The sequence below is a fragment of the Oryzias latipes genome, chromosome 12 (genome assembly GCF_053564925.1).
Source record: "Oryzias latipes strain Hd-rR chromosome 12, Olatipes_Hd-rR_3.1".
NCBI classification, from domain to species: Eukaryota; Metazoa; Chordata; class Actinopteri; order Beloniformes; family Adrianichthyidae; genus Oryzias; species Oryzias latipes.
Window position 1 is genome coordinate 11,725,572 of NC_136248.1, and position 15,319 is coordinate 11,740,890.

Genomic DNA, 15,319 nt, shown 5'->3' on the forward strand with positions numbered 1-15,319 from the left:
TTGATCACTTGAGTACAAAAGATCTTCAGGATATATTGTGGAGAATGTTTCAAAACCTCACTGCCAAAACAAGCCCCCTAGAACAAGGTCAAAAATTCTTGAAATGAAAAAAAAATAAGCAAAACACCTGCCACTGGGATAAGAAAAATGGTCTTACCGTGAATTCTTGTTTTAGGTAATACATTCTTGTAGCAAAGACATGTTTCAAAAACTAAGATTATTTTGGTATTGAAAAACTTTATTAATAGGATGATTGAGATATAATTTTTCTTGGAACAAGGGTCTCTAAGATATATTTTTTATAATGTTGTTGGTGTGTATGGTGTTGTATGGTTTGCACCAAAAGCTGCCTTCTATAATTCTTGCTGCTTGGGTTTATGCAATTTATGGGTCATAAATCTGCTTAACATTGTTCCTCCAAGTGTCAGAAGTCAGAATTCTGTCTCCCCCTCTGGTAACCAGCGGAAGTAGTCTCCAGAGGACTGAAGCACTTTATCTCCTAGCACAGCGGTCCCCAACCTCCGGGCCACTGATCGGTACCGGTTTGTGGGTCATTTGGTACCGGGCCGCACAGAAAGAATAAATAACTTACATTACTTCTGTTTTATTTATTTTGGAATCTGAAAGATGTTTTATTTTGAAAAATTGCCTGATTCTCTGTTACCTCCATGTATGTCACTCTGGATGCAGGCCAAGGCGCTCTTCTCGGTCACGTGATTATGTTACCGCTAAAAAAAAACTCAGGAGCTAGCAAAATAAGTAAAAAACAAACGTCTTTGGAAAGTTTCTTTGCCAAGGTGAAAGTGCCCAGCCAGGAGACAGAAGAGGAGCCTTTGACTTCCAAAAAAATATAGCTACATTTAATAAATAGTACTTCATTTTTGCACCATGAGTTTGGGAAGGGGAGAGGATGATGACACCTGTGCGATGTACAATGTTATGCGTGTCAGAATGAAAGCTCAGGGTTCCTCTTGTCACGTCTCTGTTCTTCCTGCATCATGATGTTGCTACAATAATCATTTGACTACGTTCATAAAACTGGTCCGTGACAGTTTTGTGTGACGTCATACCGGTCCGTGGCGCTAAAAAGTTTGGGGACCACTGTCCTAGCACACCAAGGGTGCACTTCCTGGATGCCGCACACCTGACCCTCACTAACTCAATCCATCACAGTCTACTTAAGCACAGCACTATGCCACACTCAGTGTGAAGTACTGTTTGTGCCATTCTGCCTTCATTACCAAGCGTTATATTTGGACCTGATCTTCTGTCTCCTGACCCTGTTTCTGACTCAGTTTGCCTACCGCCTGCCCTGTCTCTCCCCTGATTATCTCATGCCTGTCATCGACTCCTGCCTGCCTGACTGTGGTTTTGTCAAGTGTCGGGACTGCCCCCTTACACCTGTCATACTGGATTTGGTCATAGTTACCTGTTCTGTATCTAATCAGACAACTTTTATCTGTTCATCCACACCAATTTCCTTTTAGCATGGCACTAATATTTCTTGTATAGAAATACATTTTGCAGGAGGTTGTATGCAGAGGGACAAAACAGCTTTTTAGAAACAAAATTTCCTGTGGAAACAGTGATGTCACGTAATCTGTACGGTAATAGGCACACTTGCGCACACACATGCTTGCATGTACACGCGTATCATGCACGCACACGGTCATTGTCTGTAAATCTATTTCTTCCCAACAGCTCTTTGGTTATGTAATTGACATGGCTGTAAGCGGAGCTCTACCGTCTCATTGTGCACTGTTTTTATAGTGGGATTCTTGACTTCATTGTTAATAAAAGAGAGTTTGCACTTTTTAGGCAAGTCCCGTAATCTGTATGTTTCCAGAGAGTTTTCTTGTTTTTTTATTGTTTTTACAAGGCTGCCTTTTTGCTTTTCAAAACATGATGAATGAAGACAAAATCCTTGAGTGTTGTTGATTTGCTCTAGGTTACCATTCTGGTGCAAGCTTACAAATGCCCTTACTTTCTCCATTTGTCACTGCTTGTTTCCAGTTTTGTTTTTTCTCTTTGCATTTTTACCTTATTTTCTGGTTTTAAAAGCCTAAAAAAAGTTGCAGACAGGTGGCAGACGAAGGTTTGGACAGTATTTTAAGACCAGAAGACTTAATCAGAGGAAGATTAAGCCTCTGATTAAGCCAACCAGCTCCTGGGGGCAGAGGCAGCTCCGGCAACTCTCTGCCCAAGTCCTGCAGCTACAAAGGGAGAGAGAGAGGATCCTAACACAAGTTTTAGAGTTACTAAGAACACATTTAGCAAATTCTGACTGACTGACAGACTTATCTCTGACTCTTTTGTCTCGCTAAAAACCCCTTAATGTTTGGTACGCCTTAAATATGACATGAGTTCAAAAATAGACTATTGAGTAATGGTGCGCCTTATAACCTGGTGCCCTCTATAGTAAGGAAAACAATTTGATTTGTTTGTCCCTTTTTTTGAATGCACCAATATATTCCTAATAAACTGTTTTCATATGCTTCTTATTTGTTTTGGTCCTCCTTGTATTTATTTTTTGTCTCCAATTAGTCCCTCCACACATTGCAATCTCAGCTATCCGGGTCATGTTTTGTTTTCTTGATGTCCCACAGAGGAAAGTAAAGGATGTGATTGCTAACTCTTTCTCCCTAATAGGAATTAGGCGCGTTTGTGAAACTGATAGGTGGATTAATGCAGGTTTATAGGTTAAAAATATTGTCTGTCTACAATAGACCCCCCCCCCCCCCCCCCCCCCCGAATACTTAAGATTTAGCTTAAGTATTCAGGGGGGGTCTATTGTAGAATCTCTGCGCTGCCATCACATCTCTGCGCTGACAAACCCAGTAGTTTTTTACAGGAGCAACAAAAACTCAGTCAACCAATGTGTGGTCTGGTTTCAGTTTACCTCCACAGATTGCTGGGTGTTTTCTCTGTGAAAGATGAGTAGCGACAGAGGTTGGGGTGATGGGCAGGCGTTGGTGGAAACTAACAGAGGGAAACAAGAGAAAATGATTACCGGTATGTCTCTTTAATTTTTGTTTTCTTCTGTCCTTGCTTTTCTTGTGTCCGGTAGGGGGTGTTGACGAAGGACCCAAAATGCAGAGATGGGAGGCACACGGTTCCAAGGCCAGGGGTTTATCATCTAACAGAAAGAGCTGCCAAGCAGGGAAACCAAACAAAAACTAACTGTAAGCTAATCAGGAAAACAGGAACACAGTGCAGAAGACGGACAGACATGTTGTAATGTTACATTTAGATGAAAACCATTATTTCATTTAAAGAAGAAGATGGAAACATTATGACTATAACCGTCTTGTATTTGTACTGTAGATTTTTTTTCTAATGAAAAGTGTCTTAACCCTGTAAATCCCACTAAATAAAAGGGTTGACAGAAAACTCTGTTTTTTTTATTCAGACATATATTTTCAATCCTTTATAAAATCTACAAAAAATATCATTTATTATTTAAGATATGGATGGTTTTATTTTTTATGCATTGGGTGACGTGGTACATTTTTGCATTCAACAGTCTTAGTTAAGCTGCAAAAATATGTGTTCAGGTAGAAATCATCTTGTGTAGGCTCCTAACTTTTCATATTTGATCCACATATTTTTAAGGACTAACTGTATAAATTAACAATTAACACATTTGCCTTTTTCTATGAAGAAAGTACTTTTAATGTTGTGTTATTTTTACACAGTTGGCATGCAGAATGTAATATGAATGGTCTGTACAAATCTGTAAATAGAAGTATGCGCACCATCAGGTGTTGTAAAAAGTGGTGGGATCAGACAATATTTCTCTTCAACCCACTCTTTTTCGGGCACACTGTATTGCTTTATATGTCTATTTTAAACAACTGTGTTTATGTTGCATTTGTGTTTGAAATAAAGAAACTGAACTGAACTGAACTAAAGTTAAAAAAATATTTTTAGGTGAGAAATGTTGACATGTGCACAGCAAGCTAATCTGGTGGCTTTTAAATGACTTTCAGTTTTCCTAAATTAATATCTTTTTAAGAACTTTCTCTGCAAACGCTATTTAGCAGAAGAAACTGCAAAAACTAAAGAGCTGCATTGAAGAGCATTTTCTGAAGCTCTTTTCAGGAAATGCAAAGTATCTCATCTGATTCTTTTTTTTTTTCAAGCACATCTGCAGCCCAGTTGTTACTGCGTGACTTCATTTGTTTCCTCTTTCACCCCTTGCCTCATGGTTTCCTTAACTGTTGTCGTTAGATAATAGAAAAGTGCTTCTTCAAAAAATACGAATAAAGAGAAAAAATCACAAAAAGAGCGGAAAGGGTCTTTGCTGATTTTAATTTACGGTGAGAATCACTGTCTAGTCAGCGATCTGCATTTCCACTGGAGAGATCTTTCAAGCAGTATTGTTTCTCGTAATATTATCAGTAAATGCAAGTTTTTCTTGGCTGCAGGGAATGTGTTCATATGATCTTTAAGCTTGACTCAGCTTTGTTCTTGAAAACACGACTCAAAGGAACACGTCTCTCACACGTCTCTGTCACACTACTTTCCACGCATCGCCTTAGTGCACTTTTATTTTTGGATCTTGTAAAGCAGGGGTGTCAAACTCATTTTGGTTCGGGGGCCAAATTCAGCCCGTCTGATCTCAAGTGGGCCGGACCGGTAACGTAAAAGCAAAATAACGGCTTTGTTTTAGTTTTTTTACTCAATTTGAAAAAATGCCTCAGACAACATAGTACCCTAATCAATTAAATTCAATAAAAAAAGGTGGTCTGTTCAATTTTATACAGACGGAATATTTTACATCAGACACTGAAGCAATCCAGAAACTTTTCTTTATAGTGAGTCTCTTAGTGGTGCTGAATGTTATATTTTTTGAGCACTGCAACCTATTGATGACATACAAAAAACATTCAGGTTTGCATTCAGCTTCGTGAAAGAAAAAAAAACTGTCCATTTTCCTGGAAAGCTCTTCACTCCACTTCACTTTTTTACAACATTTCGGTCATTAGGGTGTAACTACTGATCATCCTCATAGCAAGATAACAGTGGTGAGGCTCATAGGAAACCAAACTGCATCTTACCCAGACACAGAGCTGTTAGGTTTCACTTATAGCACGTGCAGAGATATGCTGTTTCACCCGTTTTGATTTTCCTTTGCTCACCCTAGTGGCGTAATTGCGCATTTCGGTTATTTCTTTAAAAAAATCATAACTCGCCACAGGAATGGACTAGAAACTTGCTTTCTTTTATGGTTTTTACTCTTCATGTGTGGGCCGGACTAAACCACCTGGCGGGCCTTATGTTTTACACCCCTGTTGTAAAGCAAATGTGAGTTTGCACAAAAATCAAGGTGCTATGAGGGAGGTTTAAATTACAAAATAATAAAATAAAATAAGAAAAGGCAGACGCTCCACCTTAAGAATCAAAAACAATCATAAAACCTCTGTACGAGACCTGACATATACAGTTAGAAAGAAAGTGTGCATTCTAAATGGACCTTCACATACGGAGAAATGAACATGCAGGAACTAAACCAAAAATAGAAATATTTAGGTCAAACAGACATGCAAGCCAGACACTGAACATCTGCTTACCTCATCATTCTGTTTCTCCAATTAAAAAGCTTTTGGGAGACACATTCCTGTGTTGTTGGGAATTTTTTTAACATGTAAATATGCAACAAGGAAGACAGTTATGATAGTATTAGGGGCCGATATGGAGCTTTTCATATAATCTGAATAATTCCTCATAATTGTATATATTTTTTACTTTCATTATAACAAGACGTTTGTTGTTGTAGCAATTTTTGATGTGTATGGCTCTGCCAGACATCAGAGCTCTGTCTCCCCCTCTGGTCACCGTCGGTAACTGTCTCCTGAGCATCCCTCGCACACACTTCCTGGATGTTGCACATCTGACTCTCATTCACTCAATCAACCACAGCATACTTAAGCATTGAGCTGAGCTCAGTGTGAAGTATAGTTTGTGACACTCTGCCTTCCTTACCAAGTGTTATAGTTGGACCTGACCCCCTGTCTCCTAACCCCCGGCCTGCCAGCCCTGTGCCGCCTACCCTGACTCTCGCCTGGATCCGGACTAGCTGAACTTGTAAACCTGCTGCACTTGGATCAAGCCGTCTGCCTATTCTTGTGACAGGTACCATCTTAAAAGACTTTTGAAGACATTTTAGTATGCTTTTTATTGGTATGGTATTCTTTGAAGCTTTATTATTGTAGTTTCTGTAAATTTTGTTATTTTTACTTCTATGAATTTTCAAGTACTTTCTTTTTATTATGCTTTATTAAGTTGGTTGATCACAAAGCTTCTTCATTTTCTACTGTTTACTAACGCATGTCTGCCACCTACAAATGGAAGAGGCAGGTGCAAAATGTCAAAATGGGCATGAAACGGTTTGGTCCATTGTTGGAGACCTTACAATGCCAGATATGGATACCCTCATGTCAGGAAAGTGGTTTTGGCTTATCTTTATATGAAAAATAAACCTAAATGTTGTGTCAAGCAGGGAGGCACTGGGTCCCATATTTAGAGTCTTTGGTATGACTTGGCCTAGATTTGAACTCACGACTTTCCAGTCACAGGGTGGACACTCTACTACAAGTCCACTGAGCTTTTCTTATCCATATTTTTTTTTCCAGTCAGTAAGACATAAGAGGTGATGCTGTCCATAAACATTTGTGACCCCTGATTGTTATGGGTACAAGTCCATTGGACCCTCTTGATCCAAAAAGACCCTGAGCTACCAGATCTGTTCCGGCTGACCCCAAACCACATGGAAAGTTCATTCTTTCTCCCAGACAGATAAAATGCAGCACTTTCCTGCAAACACTGAGAGGTCTGACCTTCCTTATCAAGTACTGTTTGCTCTGTACTTTGTGGTTAAAAACTTCAGTGTTGGATTATGTTCTTTTTTTTCCTGTCCTGTAAATTAACACAAGGATTGCAGCTCTTGTGATTGACATGTTTTGCTTTTACAATCAGGGTCACTTGCTACTCTTCGAGTGTGTTAATATTTGGAATGTGCTCTTTTTAAATTTTCATTACCAACATGTGACTTATTTTTAGTATGAACTAAGAGGCAGGACAAAGTGAGGGTGCATTGACTTTCCTCTAAGTACGTTGAACCTTCTAAGATGAAGCTCCAGCAGTCTTTTTCAACATTGTGACCTGCAAGCACTCAGACAAACTCCTCCTGTTTCTTTAGTTCTCTACATTAAACCTTCTTCTCAAGGTCTTAGATTCAAAAACACACACAAGGACAGTTTGACTGGAGTGGATATGCTGGGGGTGACCTCTGATTGAAGCAAGGGGGTCTAATATGTGACAACTTTGAGAGTATTACATCTGCTGTGTGTGGCTTGTAAAGAATCTGGGCTCTTTTGCAGTATTGTGCCAATGTAAATTTCCTGTTAACTCCTAATATGTGGTCCTAATATGCCTCAATCTTCCAACAAGTTCACATAACCTTGTGTATATTAAAAAAAGCATTTTTCTTTGTACACCTGACATCAATGTCAATGGACAAACCTGAAAATAAAAAGCAGAAAAGGATTGAAAATCTTCAGAAAACATTTAATCATTATTTCAGCAAACAGTAACGGTAACCATTAAGAACTAATCCTCGTATATTATTAGATCACATTAAACCAGTAGTTATTGCTGCACTTTGCAGATCAAGTAAAGAAAATCAATAGCTTATTGATTGTAAATAAAACATTTGAGTAATCATTATTGCACATTACACAATGTAATACTCATTGATTTTAATAAAAAGATCTTTGATTATGTCACCACAAGCAAGTTCACACATGTATTTGGAAGTATTCAAACACCTGTTAATCCTCAACTCCTCTTATCTTCATATCGATAAATCAGAGTTTCTTTATACAGAGACACAAAAAAATTATGTAAGAAGCGTTTTCAGCTGTGTTAAAATAAACATTCTGACAAATAAACAGTTAGATATGAGGGGCCGTATAAGACATTATTTATTCTGAACCATTCACATTCATACATTCTTGCTCTCACAGTCATATATACTCTCTTTCGCATACATATATTCTCTTACGCATCCATATATTCTCTCTCTCACATTCATACATTCTTGCTCTCACAGTCATATATACTCTCTTTCGCATACATATATTCTCACTTGCGCATTCATATATTCTCTCTCTCGCATGCATATATATTACTTTACACATACATACATTCTCACTCTCATTGTCACTCTTAAAAAAGAATGTATGTATGTGAAAGACAAGTATATATGAACGTGTGAGGAAGAGTTTATATGTGTGTGTGAGAGAGGAGTATGCATGAAACGGAAGTGACTTTGGATGAAAAGGAAGGCAACATGGTATTATTTATCGCTAAATTTCATATACACAAAAGAAAATTTTCCAATAAAAAACCGGATTTCTTTGTGTTCAAACTGGAACTGCAGCATTATTTAAACTTAATTTCTGCTTCAAAAAATACAAAAGCTCAAAAAACAATTAGCATCTGTAAATCTTTTGGACTGCTGACATAGATTTACTCTCGCATTTTCTCTTTTCTCTTTATTTTTTTGTTTCTTTTTATTTCTTATTCCCTTTTGTGTTTATTATTAATAATTAGTATTTTTTAAAGAATGCAACATGTTTGTTCTGTATTCAGAATTCTATTGTACATTATATGTGCATAATTGTTGTATTTTCTTGTTTTGTAAGTTGCAATTGTTCAATAAAAAAAAAAAAAAAAAAAAAAAAAAAAAGGAAGGCACTTTGAATGAAAAGGAAGGCACTTTGCATGAAACGGAAGGCAGATGATTTCTCGTGCTCTGATTGGACGAGAGGCCGCCACCTCCCATTTTGAACACACTCTAAACCCTATCACTTGTACTGACTCATAACTATTAAGGTTACACAACTTAAATGTCATTTTGTAGTTGATTCAACTATAAAGTATTAAGCTCTATCAAGATTTTTTCAAATTGAACTTAACAGTGCTAAATATTTTAAAGCTTATTTGTATCTAGCACTCAAAAATTTTAAGATCCCTGAAGTAGCGTCATGACGTCATCACGTACTGGTGGGAGGGTCTTTCTTTTTCTCTACGTTAGCTCAGGTGGCCATGTTGGATTTGCCGAATGCGAGTATGCGACGTTTGAAATTGAAAGTCGAGCATTTTATTTTTCTGCAAAGCGTTGCGATTTCGTCCCGCTTCAAAACGCCCCAACCTCGGGTTTTTTTTTTCATCCGCCTCATCGCTGATGGTGCCGTCTTGTCTTCAGCCCTGATTTAATTTGGTAAGTATCGTTCATGGTTTATTTTGAATGAATGCTTTAAGAATGCTCTTATACTACCGTAAATGTGGTTTACTGTTGTTTAAACATATGTGTGTTACGATTGTTTTAGAGCTTAATGTGGCAATGCATACATGATTAGTTTGTCATATTAGCAGACGTATGGCGAGCCAAACCCAAAATGCATTTCTGCCCGTAAGTTACGACAGTGATGAGGTTTTTTTTTTTTTTCAGAGGTAGAAATGATCTGTTATGCTGCAATCACACTAAACATGATCCGCGTGTGAAATTCGCGTTGGAGGCCTCTGTCTGTGGCTAAAGTTTGCTGCTGGACATTTGTCCAAAAATGTCACTCAAAGCCTCTAACGGTTGTGTGGGAGGAGCTACCGCCAACAGTTTTAAGCCTGGTTGCTACATGATGGAAGCATTGGGTTTTGAATGCAGCTTTAAGCTTTTATAAATCACTGATCTCCGTTATAAAAAAGGTTTTTGTAAAAATAAATTAATCAACGTGCTCGTGTTGTGTTCAGGTACCGAACTACAGAGTGTTCAGTGTTTCACCTCCAGGTAGACGCCAAGGCCAGCCAGGTAACTTGTCTCCTGATCAGTTATTTGTCTAGAGCTATTTTAAAAAAACAAAAAATGCAATAGGTTGTGTAGTGCAATAAATGTTTTTTGATCAGAATATAATTGAAACATTTTTTAACATTGAAAAATCTCTTTTGGACTTTTTCAGATACTGAACTTCAGAAAGTTCACCAGAAAGTCACCATTTCACCAGAAAAGAGGTGTCAGTGGGTGAGTTTTATACTTATTTAATATATTCATCCTGAACTATTACCATTATTAGATTTATACGGCAGCATGGAAACATTTATGCACATTTTAACTAGCCAAAGGTCTAAATAGAGCTGAAATTATTTACATTTGAACTAAACATATTTAGATTGCAGGCTGAAGGTGGCACAATGGAATGGAGGTGCAAGTTGTGTTCTGTTACTTTGGCACTATGCAGTACTACATATAATACTGCAGTACTACATAGCAAATATTCCAAAGTGTTTCCACTGCCATGTATGTGGAGACACTTTGGAATATTGTCATGTCTTTATGACAGTATATTACAATAATAAAATGATGTTGCATTAGCACCATTCCATCATTTGAAACCATGAAAACTCATCTGTCAAGATCTGAAATGGATTTATTTAGAGTAGATGCAGTCAGAGGAAATTGTGCAGTTTTTACATGTTTGTGTAACTTAAAGCTGCCCTTTTCTGAGACTAAGTCCACCAAAACAGACAGGAACTGGCCAGCTTGGTTACGATTTATGACCTCCAGGTGAATTTCTAATGTGCATAATTCAAAAACGGATAACAGCTGTAAGAAGCCAAGGTGTAACTTGCCTTAAAAATGACTTTGGGTCTTTGACCTGAAGTGGATCATGCCATGAACACTGTATTGTACTCTCACTAGAAATAGACATCTAGAAAAGGTATCATTTTATTATTTCTTAAAGTTCCTTAAGTAAATATTGGAAGTGTTTGCTCTGCATTTGCTTCAAAGGTAATGGATATTTAGGGCCCGAGCACGGAGTGCAAGGACCCTATTGTATCTGTTAGGTTTATTAGGGCCCGAGCACGGAGTGCAAGGACCCTATTGTATCTGTTAGGTTTATTAGGGCCCGAGCACGGAGTGCAAGGACCCTATTGTATCTGTTAGGTTTATTAGGGCCCGAGCACGGAGTGCAAGGACCCTATTGTATCTGTTAGGTTTATTATTATTATTATTATTTTTCTTCTGCCGGAAGAATCGCATTTTTGAGGCCTTTAACATACCCCAAAACTCACCAAATTTGGCACACACATCAGGAGTCGCGAAAAATTTCGTATTTTATGGGAAATTGGCATGGGTGCGCAAAAATGGCTCGACAGCGCCACCTACAGTGACTTTTGTCCCGACGCCCCGCATACGCTTTAACGTACAAGCTTGATTTTTACAGGGCATGTTCTTCAGATGGAGACCTACAAAAAAGTCTGAAAGGACCCACCTGTCACTCGCACAGGAAGTCTGATATATTGAGGTCAATATGTCATTTTTGTTCTATTTTGGACATTTGCAGGCCTCCTTCTAGAACGAACTCCTCCTAGAGATTTGTGAATAATGACTCCAAACTTTGGTTTTGTAAACTAAACACATGTCCGATGTTAAATTGCAAAGCTTTTAAGTTTTTACAGAAGTTTGTGGTCGTGGCGGCGCGTAGAAATTTGACGTTGTTTCGAAAACACGCCATGAAAAGAAAAATGGCCATAACTCAGCCATGCATATTCCAATCTGATCCAAGATTGATATGCATGATTGTAGTCTGACTCTGAACACATCTGCAGTGAAAGAATCTGGAAAAAGTGTAGCGCCACCTGCTGGCAAGATGAAATGACATGTTTTACTTGGAGCATCACTGCTCTGAGTAGGATGAGCCGACACACCTGAAAATGACATCCACCTGTTGAAAAGCCATTGAAGTTTACTCTGACAAAAAACCATAACTTTCAATGCGGGGGTGTGGTCGTGACAGAGCGGCAAAGTTGGGCATCTCGCCATGCACACAAAAGTTGCTCTCACGTGCACATTCCTTGTCCAATCTCACTGAAATTCAATGGATATGATGAAGCTTCTATTCTGAACCCATGGATATGACAATCTTGGACGAGCTCTATAGCGCCACCTAGTTATTGCATTGGGCACATTCTGCCCTGTATTTTCTCTTTGCTTTGTCCGATGTGCATGAAATTAAAACTGGAGATACTCAGAAGGGTCCTCTCTCATAATCTGAAGTTTCATGGGTGTACACCTGACGGTGCCTGCGTAACAGGAAGTGGTCGATTATGTGCACCCAAATAATAGAAATTTATTATAAATCAGCCGTTTGTCTCAGGAAGCTGAGATTTCAGAATTAGATGCCTTTAATAACCTCCAGCTTTGATATGTAACACTATAGGGTCTACGAGAAACTTCATCACTTGATTTTTTTAATGAAATTTTGGACTGAACAAAGATTTTTAGCATAAATTCTGTTTAGGTTATCAGCACCAAGAATTCAACTTTCATAGGCATTTATGTGCTACTGCTTCCTAAAAAAATTCAGAATGATTGAAGTTACAGGTGACATCTTAGAGAGCATTACATCCAAAAAGGTCCGAAAACGTCTTTTTAGGCAAAACTACAAACACCTATTTTTTTTCATAACTTAATCATCATATATCAACACCATTTATTTTTTTAAATGTAGGGATCTGTGTTTGCTGCCTTCCATATTTTTTTCAGAAGTCCAGGTGAAACAGATGATTTTAAAAAAATCCTGATTCATCCCAAAACCTGTGCTTTTTCCGTCTGGACTCCAAACAAGTGTGTTTTAAAATTACTTATGCTTCAAATATCCACACCAAGTTTCACACGCATATAGCTGAACATGTCTAAATGCTTCTTGAATATTCTTTACAGATATAAAATGAACTGGTCAACTGTAGGATGTCATTTCCTCTTACATGCTTAAGTCTTTTCCTCATGCTGCAGCCTGCTCCTCAATCATCCCTGTTGCTGGAGTCAAATTTCACCCCCCCCCCCCCCACACACACACACACCAGCTGCCAGTTCATATGCTAACTAACCCAGAAGTGAGGTGACAAGAGTTTAGACACAAGAGGGAGGGCAGACTGCTTTTTCATTTGTTTTGTATGTCTTTCATAGATTTTTATGAATAATCATTGCTTTTCTAGTCATGTAAAATGCAATTAACCTAATATTTTATCTTTTTTTTTTTACAAACAAAACATATGAATGTGCTCCAAAACAAAACCCAACTCTCAGTACAGTTCTACAGATGTAACATAAGACTTAGACAGTAAATGTCTCTTTTATCCTTTTTTAATCAATGCTGCAACTTCTTTCCTTAATATAAATCCAATGAAATTAAACTACAAAACCAAAAAACACAACGTATAGCAAATTTCTCTAAATAAATTATGTGTATATACAATATGTAGCACTTTTAAACAAAATAATAACAAATCCTTCCAATACAAGCACAGAAAAATGGAACACAAAATTTAAAACCCAAATTTGAAATGGCAATTTTAAAAAGATAATTTTTTCAGCCTGCTAAAAGTGCACAATTGTAAAAGCTCTTTTATATAGACAACTGTTTGGTTGCTTAGAGCTCTAAATATAAAAACAATGCCTTTATGGACGTGGCACGGATGGCACGGATGTTCAGCAGGGTAAACCCCAGGAAAGCGGCGGGACCTGATGGAGTTCCCGGAAAGGTTCTGCGGGCCTGCGCCGATCAACTCTCCCAGGTCTTCACAAAAATCTTCAACCTGTCGCTAGCTCAGGCTTTCATCCCTGCTTGCCTGAAGTCATCCACTATCATCCCGATACCCAAAAAGTCCTCATCCACAGCCTTCCTCACGGACTTCCGCCCAGTTGCACTCACTGCTGTCATCACAAAGTGTCTGGAGCGGCTGCTCCTGGGACACATCAAAGACTCCCTCCCTCCAATCTTCGTCCCCCACCAGTTTGCTTACAAAGCAAACAGATCAACGGATGATGCCATTTCCATCACCCTCCACACTGCGCTGAGCCACCTGGAACACAGAGACACCTACGCCAGGATGCTCTTTGTGGACTATAGCTCAGCCTTTAACACAATCATTCCTGACATTCTGGTCAACAAACTGTCTGAACTAGGACTCCACCCACTCACCTGCTCGTGGATCAAGGACTTCCTGACAAACAGACCACAGACAGTCAAACTTGACCCCCACCTCTCCTCCACCCGGACGCTGAGCACAGGCTCCACACAGGGATGTGTGCTGAGTCCTCTGCTGTATACACTGTACACAGCAGACTGCAGACCAGCCCACACCAGCAACACCGTGGTGAAGTTTGCAGACGACACTACTGTGGTGGGGCTGATCTCTGGGGACGACGAGACGGCCTACAGAGACGAAGTCCTGAAACTCTCAAGGTGGTGTCAGGCTAATAACCTCATCCTGAACACCACCAAGACCAAGGAGATCATCCTGGACTTCAGAAAAAACAGAACAGATCCACCCCCACTCTACATCGATGGAAACTGTGTGGAGAGGGTCCACAGCTTCACCCTCCTGGGCACCACCATCTCTGCTGACCTCACATGGTCTAACAACACCATGACTGTCATCAGGAAGGCCCAGCAACGCCTGCACTTCCTGAGAAAACTTAGGAGGAACGACGTCAGCCAGGAGCTGCTGGTAACGTTCTACCGCTCAACCATTGAGAGCATTCTGTCCTATGGCATCACAGTGTGGTTTTCCCACTGCACTGAAGCAGAACGGCAGAGTCTCCAGAGAGTGGTAAAGACAGCGCAGAGGATCATCGGCTGCCCCCTCCCCTCACTGAAGGACATTTACCAGTCTCGCTGCCTCAGCAGAGTGACTAGCATCACCACTAACTCCACCCATTCTGCTTTCCCTCTGTTTGAACTGCTGCCCTCTGGAAGGAGGTACAGGTCCATCAGAACCAGGACAAACAGACTAAGAAACAGCTTTTTTCCACAGGCAATTATCATACGGAATGCACATACGTCCACCAACCACACCTCACTCTAATTTTACTACAATGCGTGCAATATCCTGACTGTCTAACCGGGTCACTGTGCAATAACTTGATATTTATTAAGCTGTGCTCACAGCAACTCATGTAATTCCATTCTATTTTATTCACAAATATTTAATATTTAACAGTTTCTGTCCATATTGTTCATTTTTTGTTAAGAGTTGTAAATACAGTATTTCTTTTTCTATTCTATTTTTATTTTTATTTTATGTAACTCCTTCACTCCAAGGCTGCTGCAATTTCATTGTATCCCCATGTACAATGACAATAAACGATTCTGATTCTGATTATATCACTTAGACACAGATGGAGAACCATATCAACTGGATTGGTAACAGCAACAACCACCGACCAAGCCGGCAAGCCCTGGCAGAAAAGATC

General features: G+C 39.1%; 1 long non-coding RNA gene across 2 annotated transcripts; it reads left to right on the forward strand.

The window, feature by feature from the left end:
• The first annotated feature begins 9,122 nt into the window (after positions 1 to 9,122).
• Positions 9,123 to 13,247, forward strand: LOC144996320 (uncharacterized). 2 transcript variants are annotated; one of them, XR_013659316.1, is made up of 3 exons: positions 9,123 to 9,286; positions 9,814 to 9,871; positions 10,020 to 10,146. It is a non-coding gene; the product is annotated as an uncharacterized LOC144996320 (long non-coding RNA). The 2 variants fall into 2 exon arrangements; XR_013659315.1 differs by lacking the exon at positions 9,123 to 9,286 and having other exon boundaries at positions 9,501 to 9,871; positions 10,020 to 13,247.
• Positions 13,248 to 15,319: the final 2,072 nt, after the last annotated feature.